The following is a 16,503-nucleotide window of genomic DNA, read 5'->3' as shown; positions in this document are numbered from 1 at the left end:
ATGTGTAGTGTACATTTGTGAATGTAATGAACTATACAGTATCCTTCATTGCAAATCCCATATATCAAATTGATACTCATAGATTGCTCATATTGTTTGTGTGTGTGTGTGTGTGTGTGTGTGTGTGTGTGTGTATGTGTGCCAAACTCTTGGATCCTTAGCAAAATTATAGCTGCAACTGTTGAATGAACACAGTTCCAAAATGAAGGTTGGTTGATAAATTTCTTTATATCAATGAGTAAAAAGAAGTTGAAACAATAAAAATGTATGCTGGACTTCCACCTGCTCATCAGTGAAACAGTTTCTTTGCTGAATTGGATTATAATTTTTAAATACTAGAGGAATATTTCCTTGATGTTTTGGGAATTCACAATGTAGCAGCTAGAAACACACACTTTTAATCTACATTACAAACATTTTTCTCCATCACTTTAAGTCCAGACAATCAGCAATATGATAAATGAGGCCTTAATTTGTAGAATTTTCTGATTTCCGTGCTGTAAGTAGTCACATCATGGCTGACTTCATGCGACCAACATGACGTCAATGAGTTGTTAAGAGATGTGCAGTAGCCCTCCTCTACATAGCATTTCCAACATATAGACACCATGAACTTCAAGAGCAAAGAAAACTGTGGAAAAAACAATTAAGAAGGGATGAAATCTGAGTAGATTTTACCTTCATTTTTCATATTCACTATTTATTTACTTCAGAATGATGATTTAAACATATTAACAACTGATAAATTAAAGTACAACCAGCTCCAGGAACAAATGAACTTCTAAACCTCCGTGGATTAATATGATAGAGGTTTTGTTCTTGCTCAAGTAATGTCTGATTAACCAGCAATTTTCTATGTGATCGCTTAGGATTCCAGGCCCTTTCATGGTGTGGCTCTCTTCTTCTCTTGGGTTTTGGGCTTCCCTTGTGGCTTCCCTTGTGGCTCCGCTGGTAAAGAATCCTCCTGCAATGCTGGAGACCTGGGTTCAATCCCTGGATTGGGAAGATCCCCTGGAGAAAGGAAATATCCATTCCAGTATTCTGGCCTGGAGAATTCCATGGACTGTATAGTCAATGGGGTCCCTAAGAGTCTGAAGCCTGAGCAACTTTCACTTTTACTTTCCGCTTCACTGGGGGACTGGGCAAAAGTGTATGGAGTAGAAACTGGGACCAGAATAAACCCTTTTTTTCATTGATGTATAGTTAATGTACAATATAACTTTCAGGCAGTAACCAATAGGGGCATCACCCAGATTGCCCTTATTGGTTACTGCCTATAACTCTTTTTAAGATGTCCAAACATTGCCTGAGGCAAAGAACTAAGTTCTCCCTCCACTGTCTTGTATGCTCTCAACTCGGCCCATTGCTTGAACTTACCTTTACATTATCTGACTGTTTTTACGGTCTATAGAACAAATAGTAGCTGGTTTTTATATTGGGGTTTCTGCTATGCAGGGCCTCTTATGGATAAAGTAAGAAAGTTGTCTCATTTTAGTGGAAACAGTCATGAGGTTTAGACAATTCAGTGACAGAAGCAAACTTCAAATTAGTCCAAAAGCAGAGATGCTGCCTGCCATGTGTTGTAAGTCCACAGAGATACTTCTCAGGACTTGAATTCCATTTTATTTGAGAATTTTGTTGTGCAACTTCCTCTTTATCACAACTTCTTTCTGATATCACCCATATCATATCACAGGTAGTTCAGATCTTAATATAACTTGGCACTCTTAAGCTATGGGGACTGTTTATACGTGCTAAATTGGCTCAGTCGTGACCAACTCCCTGTGATCCCATGGACTGAAGCCTGCCAGGCTCCTTCGTCCATGGGATTCTCCAGGTAAGAGTACCAGAGTAGGCCATCATGCCCCTCTCCAGGGGATTCCCCCAACCCAAGGCTCAAACCCATGTCTCTTCCATCTCCTGCACTGGCAAGCAGGTTCCCCACAACCAGCACCATGGGGACTGTTCATACCAGAGTGTAAGTTTAGAAGGTATAATCTAATTTTTAATAATGGCTTTGTTTAACAACTGGTTCTCAGAATTCTTGAAAATTTGACACTGGCTCTGTTGAGCAGGTGAGAGCAGCGTACAGCACACCAGTGCCTGGCGTCCACCCCACTCTCATTACTCAGTCCTTACCTCATTCTGCTCTGGCTACAACAGGCTCCTGGCCCCTTCAACACCCCAGCTCTCTTTTTTTCCTCAGGGCTTCAGCACATGCTGTTTTCCCTGCCTGAAAACTCCTCTAGATGGTCCCCGCTCACCCTCCTTCATTTCAGTGCTCAAAAGTGGCTATCCATTCCCTGGCCATCAAGCTATGACAGTCCTCTTGCCTCTGTCTATACCTTTGCATGGCTGTGCTTTCCCCTCAAGGTTTATCATTATCTGGTATTTTGCATATCTTGTTTGTTCATTGTGAGATTCCTCCACTTTTCAGGAGAACATAAGCCCAGGAGGGAAGTCATTGTCTCATTTGTCACTGCTGCATCCCTGTGGGCTAGAACAACCCCTGGCTCATGGTAGGATCTACAAATTTTCTGTGATGCAAATTCAGGAATGAGCTTAATGCTATCAAAATGAGAATTTGGCTTTTCAAAGAACCTATAAAGAAAACCATAGAAATGGACAAAAGAGCAATACCATCAATATATAGAAGCTCTTCTAAATCAATAAGGAAAATGTGACTAGTAAAATCAAAGGATATGGAGAAGCATGACAAAAGATGAGAAACAATCATGTGAAAAATATTCAATATTTCATTGTATCAAAGAAACATAAATTAAAATATAAGCTTCTGGAAGTTTTTCTAGAAAATTTGTATATATTAATGCATGTAATTATATATTAAATATATACAATAATTTAATCTATGTTAACATATAAGAAAATTCAACTTTGGCACCATGAACTCTTACACATCCAAGTGGAGATATAAATTCATATACCTTTTTGAAGGACAACTTGGTGGGTTTTTTTAAAAAAAACAGAATTTCCATATTAGGAGCCAACATTTCTACTATGTAGTTATACTACTAGGAACATAATTAAGGAATGATGCAGAGTGGGGCTTAAACTACCCCAATGCTGTTTATAATATTAAAATGTAAAAAAGGAGAAAGAGAAGGAGAGAAAATAAGACCAAAATATCCAACAACCAGAAATACCTCTATGAAATGGAATACATAGAGCCAATAAAAATAGAGTTACCAAGGAATATTTAATAACATGATGAAATACCCAGGGCATACTGTTAAGTGACAATCACAGGGTACAAAATATTTTGTTGAGTGGCATACTGTTAAGTGACAATCACAGGGTACAAAATATTTTGTTGAGTGGTATTACACAGGTAAAAAATAAATATAAACATGGAAAAGCAGCTAAAAAGAAATACTAAAACATTGACAGCAATTATCTTTGAATAGAAGGATTCAGGTGGTTTTTCTTTTGTTTGTTGTTTATACATATTTTCTAATTCTCTACAACAGGAATTTGTTATATTTGTAACTAGAAAACTTGCAGACAGGTTTTTAACACTTAAGGAGAAAATGAAAGTGCCTTCTGGAAATTCCCAAGATGCTGTGAACTGTTCAAGATGGCCACACCTACAAAGCACAGGAGGAGACATGTGAGAAGATGGGGAAAGGAGTGTGAGTATTGTTTGAGTTCTCTTTCCTGAACTCCAAGTAAGAAATATAAGGCCAGGGAGCAGAGACAACCAGATTGCTTACACTTGGGTATTACTAGCAAAAAGGCCCTCAGTTTGAGTGGCTTAAGCCTTTCCTAAAGTCTTTCTTTAACTTCAAAGGAGATTCAGCAGAGAAATGTCTAGACCTGCCAGCCTAGAGGTGCTCTGCCCAATAAACGATCACAAAAGGGGAAGATTTTATAGTGGTTATTTGGTGTCAATGCCTGCACATCACACAGAAGGACCCCTCTCACAGTGCTGCACTGTCCAGAATCAGGTGACTTCTGGTCACCCACCGTGTCATACCTGCATTGCTGGCTGGTCCACCCTTGCCTCACAGCCTGGACAGCTTTAGAGCATCCCTTAATGCTGCCTGGCCCCACTGGTGGGCCCAGCAGGTGAGCCCATGCAGGTTTCATTCAATTCTTAATCAAGATGCTAGTGAGTATACTAATGTTATAAAAGGAAGGCAATTTCTTTAAATGTCAGAGAACTTGAAAGAGAAAGTGGGGAGACTGTCAGAATGTGAGGATGGGGCACAGCCACAAGGCAGGGGCAGTGACAATGGCCCAAAGGCATAATTGGACCCTCTGTTGTGATTCTCCACAGGGGGCTGATGGCCACATGGTCCAAGCAGGGCTAAGAGGGGAGGAGTCTGACTGGACTGGCTGTGCCTGCCCAGGCAAGTCCAGAAAGCAAAGGCAGACCTTTCCCCAGAGGAAACTCCATCCCCCACAGTGAAGGAGGAGGCCTGGGAGCACATTACATGGGGTTCTCTTGTGCATCACAGCTGAGACTCAAGCATCTTTACTATGGCCTGATTCTCTAATGAAATGGGTAACGTAACCCCACAGAGGTTGTCTGAGCTCTGAGAACACCATAGGTTGGAGGGCAGTAAAAGATGTACCTGAATTAAATGAGGAAAAGTGTATTTAGAGGAAGTATATTCAAAGAAGGACCCTCAGCAATTTGGAGCATGAGAATCCAGATTCACCTTGAGCTCTGAATATCCTGTTGTGGTGATCAGCAAGGGAATTTACCCTAAAACTCTTAGATCCACAGATCAAAGCCAGTTTGGGTCCTCTAGTATAAGAAGGCACCCATGTTTGCCTAGAGAAAAAATCTCTCTCTGCAGATTTTCCCCTGAAGTTTGAAGACCAGTCTGGTGCCCAGTGCCAAATGGCAAGCACTATAGAACCCCTTGAAAACAGCTACTCAGTGCTCTGTGGTATGCAACATGTAGTTGATTCACTTTGCTGTACAGCAGGAACTAACACAACATTGTAAAGAAGCTATATGCCAATAAAAATTAATTTAAAAAATAAAAAATGCATTAGAAAGTACATTTTTTTAAAAAGTGAGACAGAAATATAGACAGAATGGGATCATCATTAATTAATGGATAATTGCCTCTAAAGCTCATGAATTTAATTCCCCATTTCCCCAAATTCCCTTTGCAATGGTCAAAATGAAGAGAAACAAAAACATGAAAAAAATCTTTACAAGAAAATGGAAAGGTCTTTGGACAAATTAGTAATTTAACCCCCCAGAGGAAGGAATCACATATCATTTTCTGTTGCAAAACAAATGAAGGGAAAGACTTCTAGGAAATCCAAGTTAGGGGAGATTCCTCAGCAGAATGTCCCATCTCTAATATTTCAAGCTCATAGAAATAGCTTAAAGCTGAGGTGGAGTCAAGGAGCAGTTAGAGGAGGAAAATTTACCCTTGAATCACCGAACAACCCCAGAGAGCATCTTCCTAGAATGTCCATGCAATGCCCACAGGCCAATGGAGCTGTCCTGGGCCTTGAAGCTGGGCCCTGGTTCCCAGAGAGTGACCTGGTGAGCAGATCTCTCCCACTGGCCAGCACAGCACTGTTTTCATGGAATGACGTGAGACTGAATCACCAGAATTATGCTGACACGCAGATTTGGGGTGACTGTCACTTATGTTGTATCCACATGAGTTCTGGCCTCTGGGCTGCCACAACCCATGGGCTTAGACGATAGGTTCCAACCACATGCTGCCACCGGTCTTTAGCATCAAAGAGTGTTGGGGTGGAGGCAGGAATCGTTCATCCTGTGTGCCCACTACCAGAGAAGCCATGCTGCCCCTTCCGCAGCTTCTGCATGAGGTGTCAGGTAGTCCTCTGGGCATGACCAGACCAAGCTCTTCCAATGAGATCATTGTTCTAAAATGCCAAAGAACCCTTACAACTCATGTTCTTTTTTGCCTAATACAATCTGTGGCAACATGCTCTTCTGGATCAGTCTTAATCTATGCTGGATGAGAGACAGACATTCTTTGGGGAAATGGGACCATTTTTCTTGTTTTGCCTATAGGCCTCTCAACTATTCTTTCTGTTTACAATAGGGGTGCTGTTGACATTGAAAGACCTCATGGTCTAGAAACAGGATTACTGTGTTAAGAGTTCAAAGGAAGGTGCTGTTGGAAGGTGTGGAAGATGTGTCATTCTACACTTATGCTACAAAATTTCAAGGTGCAAATTTAACATGACCAGAAAATCAATTCACATTTGCCTTCACACTCTGACAAAGACCTACATTGAGGGCAACTGAAACAAAGCACAGTAACAGCCTTCGAGAGTCCTTGGAAACTTGTATTCACAGGCAGCTTTGAATAATGTGGCATCACAGGGAACAATACAACCAGCATTAGATAAGATATCAAGGAACTTCAGAGTCAAGAAGATCTATATGGTTTTGATGCAAACAGATTCAGAAAAAACCTGTTTTTAAAAAACATTTTTAAACCATTTTAAATTTAAGTATGTATAATTAATCTATCATGTGTTAGTTTCAAGTGTATAGCGAAATAATTCGGATATAGAGATATATCATGTATATACATTTTCAGATTCTTTTCCATTATAGGTTATTATAGAAATTGAATATGGCTCCCAGTGTTGTACAGTAGGTCCTTGTGGTTTATCTGTTTTATATACAGTGCTGTGTATATGTTAATTCCAAACTCCTAATTTATCTCTCCCCTCACCCTATTACCTCCTTTAGTAACCATAAGTTTTTCTTCTGTGTTTGTGAGTCTATTTGGTAAATAAGTTCATTTGTATCTTATTTTAGATTCCATATATAAGTGATATTATAGGATAATTTTCTTTCCCTGTCTGATTTACTTAATTTAATATGATAATCTCTAGGTTCATCCATGTTGCTGTAGTATTCCATTGTATATACATACCACATCTTCTTTATCCATTCCTCTGTGATGGTCATTTAGCTTGCTTCCATGTCTTGGCTATTGTAAACATTGCTGCAGTGAACACTGGGGTACATGTATCTTTTCAAATCAGAATTTTTTCCAGATATATTCCTAGGAGTGGGATTGCTAGATCATATTGTAACTCTATTTTTAGGTTTTTAAGGAAACTTTATACTGTTCTCCATAGTGGCTGTATCAACTTACATTTTAAATTACAGTATAGAAGGGTTTGAATGCAGAGTTCCAAAGAATAGCAAGGAGAGATAAGAAAGCCTTCCTTAGCAATCAGTGCAAAGAAATAGAGGAAAACAATAGAATGGGAAAGACTAGAGATCTCTTCAAGAAAATTAGAGATACCAAGGGAAAATTTCATGCAAAGATGGGCTCGATAAAGGACAGAAATGGTAGGGACCTAACAGAAGCGAAAGATATGAAGAAGAGGTGGCAAGAATACACAGAAGAACTGTACAAAAAAAGATCTTCACTACCCAAATAATCACGATGGTGTGATCACTCACACTCAGCTAGAGCCAGGCATCTTGGAATGTGAAGTCAAGTGGGCCTTAGGAAGCATCACTACGAACAAAGCTAGTGGAGGTGATGGAATTTCAGTTGAGCTATTTCAAATCCTGAAAGATGATGCTGTGAAAGTGTTGCACTCGATATGCCAGCAAATTTGGAAAACTCAGCAGTGGCCACGGGACTGGAAAAGGTCAGTTTTCATTCCAATCCCAAAGAAAAGCAATGCCAAAGAATGCTCAAATTACCTCACAATTGCACTCATCTCACATGCTAGTAAAGTAATGCTCAAAATTCTCCAAGCCAGGCTTCAGCAATACATGAACCATGAACTTCCAGATGTTCAAGCTGGTTTTAGAAAAGGCAGAGGAACCAGAGATCAAATTGCCAACATCCGCTGGATCATCAAAAAGCAAGAGAGTTTCAGAAAAAATATCTATATCTGCTTTATTGACTATGCCAAAGCATTTGACTGTGTGGATCCCAATAAACTGTGGAAAATTCTGAAAGAGATGGGAATACCAGACCACCTGACCTGCTTCTTGAGAAACCTGTGTACAGGTCAGGAAGCAACAGTTAGAAGTGGACATGGAACAACAGACTGGTTCCAAATTGGAAAAGGAGTACGTCAAGGCTGTATTTTGTCACCCTGCTTATTTAACTTATATGCAGAGTACATCATGAGAAATGCTGGGCTGAAGGAAGCACAATCTGGACTCAAGATTGCCAGGAGAAATATCAATAACCTCAGATATGCAGATGACACCACCCTTATGGCAGAAAGTGAAGAAGAACTAAAGAGCCTCTTGATGAAAGTGAAAGAGGAGAGTGAAAAAGTTGGCTTAAAGCTCAACATTCAGAAAACTAAGATCATGGCAACTGGTTTCATCACTTCATGGCAGATAGATGGGGCAACAGTGGCTGAGTTTATCTTTCGGGGCTCCAAAATCACTGCAGAAGATGACTGCAGCAATGAAATTAAAAGATTCTTAGTCCTTGGAAGGAAAGTTGTGACCAACCTCGATAGCATATTAAAAAGCAGAGACATTATCTTGCCAACAAAGGTCCGTCTAGTCAAGGCTATGGTTTTTCCAGTAGTCATGTATGGATGTGAGAGTTGGGCTATAAAGAAAGATGAGCACTGAAGAACTGATGCTTTTGAGCTGTGGTGTTGGAGAAGACTCTTGAGAGTCCCTTGGACTGCAAGGAGATCCAACCAGTCCATCCTAAAGGAGATCAGTCCTGGGTGTTCATTGGAAGGACTGATGTTGAAGCTGAAACTCCAATACTTTGGCCACCTGATGCTAAGAGCTGACTCATTGGAAAAGCCCCTGATGCTGGGAAAGATTGAGGGCAGGAGGAGAAGGGGATGACAGAGGATGATGAGATGATTGGGTGGCATCACTGACTCAATGGACATGGGTTTGTGTGGGCTCCAGGATTTGGTGATGTACAGGGAGGTCTGGCATGCTGTGGTTCATGGGGTTGCAAAGAGTCAGACATGACTGAGTGACTGAACTGAACTGAATAGAAGGGTTCCTTTTTCTCCACACTCTCTCCACCATTTATTATTTGTAGACTTTTTGATGATGGCTATTGATGTTTTTGAACTGTGGTGTTGGAGATGACTCTTTAGAGTCTCTTGGGCTGCAAGAAGATCCAACCAGTCCATGCTAAAGGAAATCAGTCCTAAATATTCATTGGAAGGACTGATGCTAAAGCTGAAGCTCCATGCTTTGGCCACCTGTTGTGAAGAACTGACTCATTGGAAAAGACCCTGATGCTGGGAAAGATTGAAGGCAGGAGGAGAAGGGGACGACAGAGGATAAGATGGTTGGATGGCATCACTGACTCAATGGGCATGAGTTTGAATAAGCTCAAGGAGTTGGTGACGGACAGGGAAGCCTGCCATGCTGCAGTCCATGGGGTCGCAAGGAGTCGGACATGATTGAGCAACTGAACTGAACTGATTTTGACCAATGTGACATCAGATACCTCATTTTTTTTGATTTGCATAGCCATCTGTATGTCCTCTTTGGAGAAATGTCTATTAAGTCTTCTGCCTGTTTTTTGACTGGGTTGTTTGGGATTTTTATATTAAGCTGGATGAGCTGTTTGTCTGTTTTGGAAATTAATTCCTCGTCAGTAGCATCGTTTGCAAATATTTTCTTCCAGTCTGCAGGTTGTCTTTTCATTTTCTTTATGGCACGGCTTTACACATAATTAGTAGCTTTTTCTCAGGGTAAAGGCATAGGAAATTTCTCAGGGATTGTGTACTTGACAATAAAAAGAGCATTATTAAAAAAAAAAAAAAAAAAACAGAACAGATGATTCCTGGAACCAAACAGGAAGAAATGGTACCTGGATGCTAGAGAGAGCTTTCGTATGCACTGATGGACAATAAACAAACACGTAAGTATCTCTTCTTTAGCCACTGTTCTGAATCTTCACTGACAATTCACTATACCTTACATGGCCCCATGGATTTATAATAAAAATGTTAACCAATTCTTATATAAACAGTATTTGCCCAGGACCCTGCACACCTTAGAGATAGCTCTGAAGTTGTAGGTCTGGAATAGAGATTTGCATGCCAGTGGTTTACTGAAAAGTGCTTCTGAGAACGACACTCAGTAGTGAGTAAATAAATCCAGTAAACTTTAGAAAAGATGCCTAAGCAAATATAATGTAATTATAATATTCAATACAAATTTAAAAAATAATTCTAAAGAGGGAGTTCATAATACATAAAATAACACAAAAATGCTTCATCTAAAAGGCTAGATTATTCCATGAAAATTTAGAGTATGGTGGTCACTAATAGAAGTTTTCATAAATATAAAACATCTCTTGCTTTATATAGGAGGAGAGTAAATATATTTAGAAAAAACATGGGCCTTAATTAAATATCAGTAGAATAAAAGTAATTGTGAAACAAGATACATTATCAAAAAAGTCAAGGCAGGTCACAGAAATACTGCAGAAGGCAGCCAAAGAAAAATAAGGAAGCATAAAAATGACAGAATTTTAAATAACAGAAGTAGAACAAGATATATCAGATATACATTGAATACATCAAGTCTAAGCTCATCTATTTTTTTAAAACATTTACTGAAGTATAGTTGATTTACATTGTTGTATCAATTAACCTCATCTATTCAGTTCAGTTCAGTCACTCAGTCATGTCCGACTCTTTGCAACCCCATGGACTGCAGCATGCCAGGCCACCCGTCTATCACCAACTCCCAGAGTTTACTCAAACTCATGTCCATTGAGTGGGTGATACCATCCAACCGTCTCATCCTCTGTTGTCCCCTTCTCCTCCTGCCCTCAATCTTTCCCAACATCAGGGGCTTTTCAAATGAATCAGCTCTTCGCATCAGGTGACCAAAGTATTGGAGTTTCAGCTTCAGCATCAGTCCTTCCAATGAATATTCAGGACTGATTTCCTTTAGCATGGACTGGTTGGATCTTCTTGCAGTCCAAGGGACTCTCAAGAGTCTTCTTCAACACCACAGTTCAAAAGCATCAATTCTTCTGTGCTCAGCTTTCTTTATAGTCCAACTCTCACATCCATATATGACTACTAGAAAAACCATAGCCTTGACTAGATGGACTTTTGCTGGCAAAGTAATGTCTCTGCTTTTTAATATGCTATCTAGGTTGGTCATAACATTCCTTCCAAGGAGTAAGTGTATTTTAATTTCATGGCTGCAGTCATCATCTGCAGTGATTTTGGAGCCCAGAAAATAAAGTCAGCCACTGTTTCCACTGTTTTCCCATCTATCTGCCATGAAGTGATGGGACCAGTTGCCATGATCTTAGTTTTCTGAACGTTGAGCTTTAAGCCAACTTTTTCACTCTCCTCTTTCACTTTCATCAAGGAGCTCTTTAGTTCTTCTTCACTTCAAGCTCATCTATTAAGGCATCTCAAATTTGTTTGGTAAACAAAATGCAAATGACTCCTATTTAATGAGACCTACCTGAAACAAAATAACATAGGAAATTTAAAATAAAAGGATGATTGGTCTTATGTTTCTGACAATATTTAACACTAGCAGCTGTGAAGAAATACGCCACGTCCAAGGTAAGAGAAACCCAAGTAAGACGGTAAGTGTTGCGAGAGGGCATGAGAGGGCAGACACGCTGAAACTAAAATTACAGAAAACGAGCTAATCTGATCACACGGACCACAGCCTTGTCTATCTCAATGAAACTAAGCCATGCCGTGTGGGGTCACCCAAGACGGATGGATCATGGTGGAGAGGTCTGACAGAATGTGGTTCACTGGAGAAGGGCATGGAAAACCACTTCAGTATTCTTGCCTTGAGAACCCCATGAACAGTATGAAAAGGCAAAAAGATAGGACACTGAAAGATGAACTCCCCAGGTCAGTAAGTGCCGAATACACTACTGGAGATGAGTAGAGAAATAACTCCAGAAAGAATGATGGGATGGAGCCAAAGCAAAAATGATACCCAGCTGTGGATGTGACTGGTGACAGACGCAAAGTCCAATGCTGTAAGAGCAATATTGCATAGGAACCTGGAATGTTAGGTCCATGAATCAAGGCAAATTGGAAGTGGTCAAACAGGAGATGGCAAGAGTGAACGTCGACATTCTAGGAATCAGCGAACTAAGATGGACTGGAATGGGTGAATTTAACTCAGATGACCATTATATCTACTACTGTGGGCAAGAATCCCTTAGAAGAAATGGAGTAGCCATCATGGTCAACAAAAGAGTTCGAAAGGCACTACTTGGATGCAATCTCAAAAACGATAGAATGATCTCTGTTCGTTTCCAAGGCAAATCATTCAATATCACAGGAATCCAAATCTATGCCCCCACCAGTAATGCCAAAGAAGCTGAAGTTGAACAGTTCTATGAAGACCTACAAGACCTTCTAGAACTAACACCCAAAAAAGATGTCCTTTTCATTATAGGGGACTGGAATGCAAAAGTAGGAAGTCAAGAAACACCTGGCATAACAGGCAAATTTGGCCTTGGAGTACAGAATGAAGCAGGGCAAAGGCTAATCGAGTTTTGCCAAGAGAACGCACTGGTCATAGCAAACACCCTCTTCCAACAACATAAGAGAAGACTCTACACGTGGACATCACCAGATGGTCAACTCCGAAATGAGATTGATTATATTTCTTCGCAGCCAAAGATGGAGAAGCTCTATACAGTCAGCAAAAACAAGACTGGGAGCAGACTGTGGCTCAGATCATGAACTGCTTATTGCCAAATTCAGACTTAAACTGAAGAAAGTAGGGAAAACCACTAGTCCATTCAGGTATGACCTAGATCAAATCCCTTATGAGTATACACTGGAAGTGACAAAGGGACTAGATCTGGTAGACAGAGTGCCTGATGAACTATGGACAGAGGTTCGTGACATTGTACAGGAGACAGGGATCAAGACCATCCGCATGGAAAAGAAATGTAAAAAAGCAAAATGGCTGTCCGAGGAGGCCTTACAGATAGCTGGGAAGAGAAGAGAACTGAAAAGCAAAGTAGAAAGGAAAGATATTCCCATCTGAATGCAGAGTTCCAAGGAATAGCAAAGAGAGATACGAAAGCCTTCCTCAGTGATCAATGCAAAGAGATAGAGGAAAAAAACAGATTGGGAAAGACTAGAGATCTCTTCAAGAAAATTAGAGATACCAAAGAAATATTTCATGCAAAGATAGGCTCGATAAAGGACAGAAATGGTAGGGACCTAAGAGAAGCAGACGATATTAAGAAGAGGTGGCAAGAATACACAGAAGAACTGTACAAAAAAGATCTTCAAGACCCAGATGATCACGATGGTGTGATCACTCACCTAGAGCCAGACATCCTGGAATGTGAAGTCAAGTGGGCCTTAGAAAGCATCCCTATGAACAAAGGTAGTGGAGGTGATGGAATTTCAGTTGAGCTATTTCAAATCCTGAAAGATGATGCTGTGAAAGTGCTGCACTCAATATGCCAGCACATTTGGAAAACTCAGCAGGGGCCACAGGACTGGAAAAGGTCAGTTTTCATTCCAATCCCAAAGAAAAGCAATGCCAAAGAATGCTCAAACTACCACACAACTGCACTCATCTCACATGCTAGTAAAGTAATGCTCAAAATTCTCCAAGCCAGGCTTCAGCAATACGTGAACCGTGAAGTTCCAGATGTTCAAACTGGTTTTAGAAAAGGCAGAGGAACCAGAGATCAAATTGCCAACATCTGCTGGATCATCGAAAAAGCAAGAGAGTTCCAGAAAAACATCTATTTCTGCTTTATTGACTATGCCAAAGGCTTTGACTGTGTGGATCACAATAAACTGTGGAAAATTCTGAAAGAGATGGGAATACCAGACCATCTGACCTGTCTCTTGATAAACCTGTATATCGGTCAGGAAGCAACAGTTAGAAGTGGACGTGGAACAACAGACTGGTTCCAAATAGGAAAAGGAGTACGTCAAGGCTGTATATTGTCACCCTGCTTATTTCACTTATATGCAGAGTACATCATGAGAAACGCTGGGCTGGAAGAAACACAAGCTTGAATCAAGATTGCCGCGAGAAATAACCTCAGATATGCAGATGACACCACCCTTATGGCAGAAAGTGAAGAACTTAAGAGCCTCTTGATGAAGGTGAAAGAGGAGAGTGAAAAAGTTGGCTTAAAGCTCAACGTTCAGTAAACTAAGATCATGGCATCTGGTCCCATCACTTCATGGGAAATAGATGGGGAAACAGTGGAAACAGTGTCAGACTTGATTTTTTTGGGCTCCAAAATCACTGCTGATGGTGACTGCAGCCATGAAGTTAAAAGATGCTTACTCCTTGGGAGGAAGGTTATGGCCAACCTAGACAGCATATTTAAAAGCAGAGACATTACTTTGCCAACAAAAGTCTGTCTAGTCAAGGCTATGGTTTTACCAGTGGTCATGTATGGATGTGAGAGTGTGAAGGTGAAGAAAGCTGAGCACCGCAGAATTGATGCTTTTGAACTGTGGTGTTGGAGAAGACTCTTGAGAGTCCCTTGGACTGCAAGAAGATCCAACCAGTCCATCCTAAAGGAGATCAGTCCTGGGTGTTCATTAGAAGGACTGATGTTGAAGCTGAAACTCCAATACTTTGGCCACCTCATGCGAAGAGTTGACTCATTGGAAAAGATCATAATGCTGGGAGGTATTGGGGGCAGGAGGAGAAGGGGATGACAGAGGATGAGATGGCTGGATCGCATCACCGGCTCGATGGACATGGGTTTGGATAAACTCCGGGAGTTGGTGATGGACAGGTAGGCCTGGTATGCTGTGATTCATGGGGTCGCAAAGAGTCGGACACGATTGAGCGACTGAACTGAATTAAAAGCAAAATAGGGCAGAATCATGGGTTAAATTAGTAAAGACATTAAAATTATGGGACATTTAATAGTAAGTCTCTCAGCAACTATTGGATCAGTATCAAAAAAATATCACACGTTAGACTTTAGGAGTGCTTCCAATGCAGTACTGACAGGAAGAGGTCTTAAATACAGATATTAGAAAAGAAGATATATTGAAAGCAAATGAGCTAAATATCCATTTAAGATATCAGAAAAAGAACAGCAGGATAAGCTGGGAAAAGCCAAAAGAAAGGAAATAACAAACATGTGAGTAGAATGCATACAATGGAAAAGAGAGAAGCAATAGATACTTTCAGTAAACTCAAAAACTGGTATTTTGAAAAGACAAATACAACTGACAAACCTCTGGTAAGATTAGGTATGTATATATGCACACACAACTTTTTCAGAAAATGGTTTTTCGTAACTCGTTTTTTATGAGACTAGTAAAAGCTTAACATCAAATCCAGACTAGGACAGTCCAAGAAAGAAAATCTCTATCACTCTTTACCAATATCACTCACAAACTTAGATGCAAACTAAACAAAGTATTAATAACACTATTACAGAACTGTATTGAAAAGATAATGACATTATGATCAGGTTGATTTTACTCCAGGAATGCACATTTGATAAGAAAATAAAGGAAAGTTTGGCCACAAGGTCATCTCAACACAAGATAAAACATTTGATAAAATTCAGCAAGCTTCAACAACCAAAACAAGGAGTGGGAGGGAATTGTTAGAAATATGGAATAGAAGGAATATATTTAGCCTGAAAAAGGTATCCATTCACTGTACAGTGTTAACATCTTACTCATCAATCAGCCTTATATATCATTGCTGGTCCCAGACAGAGGATTCCTCATAGGAGTTCTAGAATCCTTGATCTTGCTGAGAGAACCATCTCAGCTGAGTAGAGCACTGTGGGACAAAGCCTTCAAATAGAACTTTAGCTTCGCCTGTTGCCTGGGAAACTATGGCTCTGACCAGATCCTGGTGACATTCAAAAATATCACTGACTAGTGCCAGGCTCTGTTGATGGTGGCCTTTGTCTACAATGGGCATTTCCTCAGGAAGACACACTGTGTCTTACATCTGAATTTCCTGAAGTCAATGGCTATGGAGCAGACTGATCCTCAGTGTCTCTTCAGACATATACTCTAGCATTCCAATCAGCAGTGATCATATCCAGCTTTTTGGGAAATAGCTCTGTATTATATTCATGGACCTACACTACCTGGATCATGAGGCCCACCTCCATAACCACCAAAGAAGTATCTTGTGCCATTGTCATGAATGGCATCTTGTTCACAGATGGGACAGAAATTTTCGATTAAGAGCTAAGTATGAATATTGCTCTGATAAGAATAAGAAAATAACCTTGGCTGTGTCTATAATCACACTCAACTTTTTGTTGGCGATGAGAGAATATAAATATTTTACTTTCTATCAAGGAAAAAAAGGTGATACTTGGCCCGCTTCACAAGAGTCATGAGTTTGCAGTGGAGGCTACTTAGAAGGGAAAATGAGTCTATTGCTTGTCAGCAAAGGATATATCGGTAGGTCCCTCTGGCTCTAGGTAGATAGTCATCAGTAGGTATGCAACAGTTGACCTTGCCTGCAGCAATTACTAATGTAGTGATGAAGTATTTTTCTATTTCTCTCATGCTAATTTGAATTTATATATT

The 16,503-nt window shown here is 40.2% G+C and overlaps 1 long non-coding RNA gene across 1 annotated transcript; it reads right to left on the bottom strand.

Moving 5' to 3' along the window:
• Positions 1 to 209: 209 nt before the first annotated feature.
• On the bottom strand, positions 210 to 15,699 carry LOC145539043 (uncharacterized). Its single transcript, XR_014077532.1, has 3 exons — positions 15,630 to 15,699; positions 6,909 to 9,724; positions 210 to 631 (listed from the first exon to the last, which is right to left on the bottom strand). It is a non-coding gene; the product is annotated as an uncharacterized LOC145539043 (long non-coding RNA).
• Between the last annotated feature and the right edge of the window lie 804 nt (positions 15,700 to 16,503).

Source organism: Giraffa tippelskirchi, chromosome 2 (assembly GCF_054371585.1).
Source record: "Giraffa tippelskirchi isolate mGirTip1 chromosome 2, T2T-mGirTip1v1.2.pri, whole genome shotgun sequence".
In the NCBI taxonomy this organism is placed as follows: Eukaryota; Metazoa; Chordata; class Mammalia; order Artiodactyla; family Giraffidae; genus Giraffa; species Giraffa tippelskirchi.
Note: the sequence above shows the minus strand (reverse complement) of the source record. Positions and strands in the feature narration are given on the sequence as shown.